The following is a 6624-nucleotide window of genomic DNA, read 5'->3' as shown; positions in this document are numbered from 1 at the left end:
GCATATTTGTTTATCCGTCGGCAAAGTGGTCAGTCCGGTAGAAAAATCCAAACCACGGCCGTATTTGCACCGAACATGGAACGGTTGAAACGTACCGGTAACGAACATGTAACGCACGGCTACAGTTCAACCAGCCAAGTGTCTCCGAATGATTGACGAACAACAAACGAACATGCACCGGCCAATCAGAACGCGCACAGGATTCATTCCGGACAAACCGAACACATAGGCCTAACGGACATCAACGGGCGAGTGCAGGAAACAACCACCTTTTTTTTTTTTTACAACATTAGGACATAACAGACAGACGGACATATAACATACCGTTCGCCTACAAGTAAGGCCGGAGCTTAACATAACATGCAGATTACAATACTTGACATTATGGACGTATTACCTGCTTGATAATAATACAGTCAGTTGATAATACCGTCAAACAAAAAAACAAACAAACAAACAAACAAAAATCAAAACAAAAACACATATATATATATACACAAATCATCACATCTCTGCACAACCTAGCGTACTACCTAACCAACTCTTCATATGGGGACCATAATTCTACAAATTTGGTAATGTTACCAGAATTGAAACTGGAATATTTTTCTATTTCAAATCTGTATTTCAAATTTCTTGCAAATATTTCTAACAGTGGCCTTGTCTCTTGTAACTTACTCTTATAAATATAAAACTTTGCAAACAAAACTATAAAATCCAAAACCCCTTAACATTGTTAACAACCTTTTTATATGCCCTGGGATGATCAGGTTCTTCCGGTAGTCAGTTCCTCCCCCTGAAGTTGTCCTGCAGGTATTCTGTAGGTATGCTGTATTCATCAGTTCTGTACGTTTTATCCGTTTTTCAATTCGTTTGTCTATTCGTCGTGTCCGGTGTTTATCCTGCAGGCATCCTGTGTTTGTCCGTTAGGTGTTCGTTTAAGGTCCGGTTAATGCGTGGCGTATGCGTTCAAGTTCCATCTACGGACTGGATAACGTATCCCCCCCGTACACCTGCAGTATATAAACGAAGGAATTACGAACACTGACAGGAGATATACAGGACAGAACGGACATGCACAGGACAGCAAACGAATATTCTTGTTCGTCACTGTCCGTTTCAAGTTTTGTGCATGCACAAAACTTTCTCACGGATGCAGGCCGACACACCGCACATCACCTGACATGAAACGAATGTTCCGAACATAAAACGGACATAAAACGAACATAAAACGAACATTGACGAACATCAGCGGATAAACAAATATGTCATCCGTTACACGTTCGGAGGCTCTATCCGGTCAAGTGTGACAAGGCCTTAAAGTCAAGTGCTTTTTGTTATGACACCCCTAAAAAAGGACGCAAAAAGTCCCGTGTTTGACCGCTCTTGCGACCGACACCTGCATTTGTAGGAATAGCATAGCACACGCAATACACAAGCTAGCTAAACAAAGCAACCTATTCAGGGTAAATAATTGAATTGTCTTTCTTCTCGTTTGTAAAAGTTGCAAAGTTTTGCCTATTGTGATTTTTTTGTCGATTTTTTAATTGGGCCCTTCCGTTTTTGTCAGGTTGATTTTGAGGGTACCCTTATTTGAGCGGCGGTCACGTGATCCCTGTAAATGATATCTTTAATCCAAAACGTGATCCTAATAGTCAAGTGAACGGCCTTAACTGGCATATTAAGTTTGAATGAAATTACACGGAAAGTAATGCTTTAATTTGGGTGAGCAATTTGTAGCAATAATATTTTGGCCAAGTTTACATTGTTTGTATCATATCTGTCTGTCCACTTAAAAGGCCACATGGTCGACGTACGAAAAGTGCAACGTTTTGTTTTGTCAACAATAAAACGTTTCAATAACCTAACATTCTTGTTTTAGATTCTCATACTGTTAAGTCGATCCCCGAATCCGGATTATTTTTAAGTGCACAAAAGCCAGACCCTATGATCGATAAACTTGCCACTTTGTGGATTGGGCATGCATACACTGAAGGCAATGTATACCAAATTCGGTCATTAGCTGTAGAAGTTATTAGCATTTCTATGGGTTGCATTGGGGGGGGGGGGGGGGTCACCCTGTACACACACTCAAAACACAGTTTCAGTCTGCCTACCACTGCCCGACTGAAAAGTCATCCTTCGTATATAGCTTGCTTTTTCTGACAGACAATCTCAGTGCATCTTACTCTCACATTGCGAATTAGGAGACACATATTGATTAACCGCCGCAAATGGAAAACTTGCCTGCTGTGTGTTCGATCTGAGGCACAGTTATCCCGCTTCTCACAGATTCTTAGTGCAGAAAACCCCCGTTACAACTTAAACTTGTTCAGGTTCTTTGTTTGAATGTTTCTGCTCTTTTTAGACTTTGTTGACTGGTGTTAATTGTAAATGTTGATTTAATTGGGCTTTTACAGACGCGTGTGCCTTGTCAGAAAAGATATCGACCAGTCACCCTTGCCGTTTCCCCTCATGACATTGTATGGACATTTAAATCAAACTGTCCCCCTCCATCCTACACTACTTTCTCTCCCTCTCTTTCCGAGTCCCTCTCTATCGCTCTCTCTCTCTCTCTCTCTCTCTCTCTCTCTCTCTCTCTCTCTCTCTCTCCATCTCATTCACAGATTATACACACACTTTCTCTCTCTCTCTCTCTCTCTCTCTCTCTCTCTCTCTCTCTCTCTCTCTCTCTCTCTCTCTCTCTCTCTCTCTCTCTCTCTCTCTCTCTCTCTCTCTCTCTCTCTCTCCCTTCCTGTGTGTCCGTGTGTCTGAATGTGTATGTGTGTTTGTGAGAGAAGGAGGGAGAGTCAGAGTGTGTGTGTGTGTGTGTGTGTGTGTGTGTGTGTGTGTGTGTGTGTGTGTGTGTGTTAGAGAGAGAGAGAGAGAGAGAGAGAGAGAGAGAGAGAGAGAGAGAGAGAGAGAGAGAGAGAGATGCTGTCAAGATTGTATGGGTTGTGGAAGAGCTGCGTTCCCTTGTTTCCCAGAAAAAAAACCTGTGTTCTTAGGAACACCAAGTAAAACCAAGGGAAAGCAAACTCGTCCACAACCCATACACAAGTAAAAGAGTTATTTCCGGAGTTCGTATAGTGCAATGCACGTACATTGGAACCCTCTGTTTAAGACCTTTAACAATTACGTCTTGAAAAGAAGGGAGTCCAAAAATGTAGATAAATTGACTGATGTTATGAACAGAAAAGTCTTAAAACGGTGGGAGACTAAAATTGGGGGGTCTCAAAAGGGTGTTTCCACTGCACTACCAATCAAGTGACATTCAGTGCTGTGTTTAATTCTCTCTGTGCCAGGCGGACCCTGGCTGCCAGTCATGGTGTACATTGTCATCAGGACCGTCAGGAACGACAACGAGTAAGCTCCCTTGCGTTTCATGGCTTTTTGTGTGTGAAGAGTTTGCTCCTGTGTTTGTTTGTGATTGAGAGTTGGGTAAGATGGGAGGGGTGGGGTGGGTCGGTTGGTTGGGTTGGTGTGTGTGTGTATGTGTGTGTGTGTGTGTATATGTGTGTGTGTGTGTGTGGGGGGTGTTTTTGTTAGTTTATGAAAAATTCCAACTACGAGAATAACGACCACGGCGATGCTTCTACTGCTGCTGCTGCTGCTAAAGATGATGATGATGATGATGATGATGATGTTGATATTGCAGGTGTTGGGTGAAAAACATTGAAGGATTTGAATGGATCATCTACACACCTAACTTCCTCTGTATCGCGGTAAGTAAAGGCTTCTCGTGTCATAATATACACCATCCTTGGTCTAAAATATACATGGAGTAAGATCACATTGCAATTTAAAGTGTTCCACTTTCTAACATACTTTTTGTAACCTGCTGTAAACACCGTACGACATACTATACTCGTATAACTCCACTGGAAAATGTAGCATACATGTTAAACACGAAATAGTGTTCACAATGTGTGCTACTTTTGCAAGTAGAATTAAATAGCATTCAATCAACAATGACTGAAATTCAGATTAACCGCCACATTGGCATTCACACACATTATACATTATAAGATTCCTGCGTCAAACCTCAAACCTCAAGAAAGGAATAGTAACCAGGTATGGGTGTCGTCGCATGTCTGCAGCATGCAAAGTGGGGTGGGCGGGTCTTACGGGTGGGAACAAAAAGTGAATAAACCGGGTGGCTGGCTCCACAAGTACCCAGACACTGCACGATGCAAGACGGGTACCTCTCACTGGGCGTTACCAGGGGACTTTCCCCTCGATCTGTGCTGTTGACTCTCCTAGTACAAGAAGTGTGTTCAAACGTGGAACACTTCCGTTTAGATTGAAAATGACGTACGTGATCGTGACAAATGCGAGAAGGGCTGTATACGAAGTACATATGTTAAACATACTACCAGCAAGAACGCGTCTTGACTTTATCACCTTTGTCAATCTGGTGTTTGCCTGAACTTTGGCTCTATCTGACAAACTTATCTGATTAATTTAGATTCGGGTCATAAAGGTCTTCGCAAGTCTCGTCTGACAAACCAACCTGAATAATTTTGAATAGCGTTATAAAGATCATAATACATTTTGTCGGACAACCTAACCTGAATAATTTAGATTAGGATCGTAAATGTCTGGTTTGCTAGAAAGATATCACCACAAACCGGGCGTCTCCTCGCTTCTTCGATAAAGCTCCCCTCTCCCCCACCCACCCCTTCAAGAAATCAGGTTTTCAAAATCTCATCGCGAGCGTTGACGCCATAACAACCTCGTCTTTGATGCCACAGACCCAAAAGACGGTATAATTCTAGGAAATCATCATCGATATCTAGGGAAGAATCATATCGCCGTTGCTTGGCTTGACCAAAATCCGACACAGCGTCAGTCTCGATACATGTAGACAAGTGTTTTTCTGTCGCAGTTTGTAGATGGTCTGTGGCAGGGTTTGACCTGATACACGAGAGAGAGAGGGGCTTCCAAAATCAGGCCGGGGTACAGGGGCTAGCCAGGCGGGGAGTTTTGTGCCTTGCCCCCCAGATGCTGTTGAAATTTAGCTTTTGAATTTGACATTTTGGGCTTCTCTTTGAGAAGAAAGGTACATCTGCCTGGAAAGGGGGGGGGGGCGGGGGGGTTCCAGAATCCAGGAATCCCCCCCCCCCCCCCCTTAGATCCAGCTTGGCGTCACAAGCGCCGTCACTTGCTGTAACTATTAGCATATAATTCTCATAAGTCTGTTGCAAAAAATTCCCCTGGAGAAAATGCGACAAGTAACCAGCAGATCGACGTACATCACAAAGACGTTCGCGTCTCGTTGAAGTCGGCAATGAAAACATCTAAATGTATATACATATAACCTTCATCAGATGTATCTTGTTACCATTCATGTCCAGTAGCCACGAGAGACCTCAGCCGACTTGACGTAGAGCAGACTAATCCGATAGAGCAAACAAGGGAGCTAACACTGACCGATGCAGGGGTTATCGGTGCTGTGGAAATCACACCCCCACGATGTTTCTGATCGATCCTCCAAGCTGCGAACATTATTCTTCAAGATTGCTGATCTCTCGAATGCCAGAAATAGCAAGACTTGGTACTTTTTTTCTTTTTTTTCTTATAGAGGGATTTACAACTAAATGCGACCGACTTCACAACATGCAAAAAGATATCTGATCAATGTCTGCGACAGATAATACTTGCAGAATTGCGCATGCCTGTGATTACTCGGTTATCCGTTACTCCAAATGCCTTGTGTTTTGTGTGTGCGTTTGTAAAAATGTAAAAATGTAAAAATATCGCATTCCACAACGTAATACATGCCTTTTAAATTATTATTATTGATATTTGTTGTTTAGAGCCTCTATGCTGGGTTGTGGGGTGGTGGTTTGGGCCCGATTGATAAAATATTACGATTTTTAGCATAACAAAGAAAACAAACCCGAATTTCCCAGCGATGGGACAATAAAGTCATGAAAAAAATTTGAAAAAAATCTAATAGATCCCTTGACTTTGGGGTAGCGCGACTCAGTTGCTGCTAGCTTTCCACTGGGAGGAAGCGACCCTTATTTCCCTGCGATGGGACAATAAAGTAATGGAGAAACAAATCTAATAGATCCCTTGACTTTGGGGTAGCGCGACTCTGTTGCTGCTAGCTTTTCACTGGGAGAAATCGACCCGGATTTCCCTGCGATGGGACAATTAAGTAATGAAAAAATATATAAAACAATCTAATAGATCCCTTGACTTTGGGGTAGCGCGACTCTGTTGCTGCTAGCTTTCCACTGGGAGGAAGCGACCCGAATTTCCCAGCGATGGGACAATAAAGTAATAAAAAAAAAATTTTAAATTAAAAAATCTTACAGATCCCTTGACTTTGGAGATGACAAGAAAATATTGGGCGCATTTACGTGATTTGTAAAACATTTGTTACAAATCACGGGTTAACAACAGGCCTTTTCGTGTTATCGGTTTGACTCACTCAGGTGTGGCCAGGGTTTTACATGGGATAAGACCACGCCAACACCAGTGCTAAAGTGCACGAAGCGACAGTGGGTGCCACCCAAACAGGAGAGAAATAACCGCGGGGTCTGATTCGTTGAAATCACAAGAAATCTGAATTTCAACCAATGCTGGGTCCCGACCGGTTGGTAAAGTTCTCGT

At 42.8% G+C, this 6624-nt stretch overlaps 1 long non-coding RNA gene across 1 annotated transcript in view; it reads left to right on the top strand.

The window, feature by feature from the left end:
• LOC138981984 (uncharacterized) overlaps positions 1–3727 on the top strand; it is a 7061-nt gene extending 3334 nt beyond the window's left edge. The window contains exons 2-3 of the long non-coding RNA XR_011460752.1: positions 3306–3366; positions 3659–3727. This is a non-coding gene — a long non-coding RNA (uncharacterized lncRNA). The remainder of the gene's footprint in view (positions 1–3305; positions 3367–3658) is intronic.
• The last annotated feature ends 2897 nt before the right edge of the window (positions 3728–6624 follow it).

This window comes from Littorina saxatilis, linkage group LG12 (assembly GCF_037325665.1).
Source record: "Littorina saxatilis isolate snail1 linkage group LG12, US_GU_Lsax_2.0, whole genome shotgun sequence".
NCBI lineage: Eukaryota > Metazoa > Mollusca > Gastropoda > Littorinimorpha > Littorinidae > Littorina > Littorina saxatilis.
The sequence above is the reverse complement of the archived record's forward strand: the minus strand, read 5'-3'. Positions and strand labels throughout refer to the sequence as shown.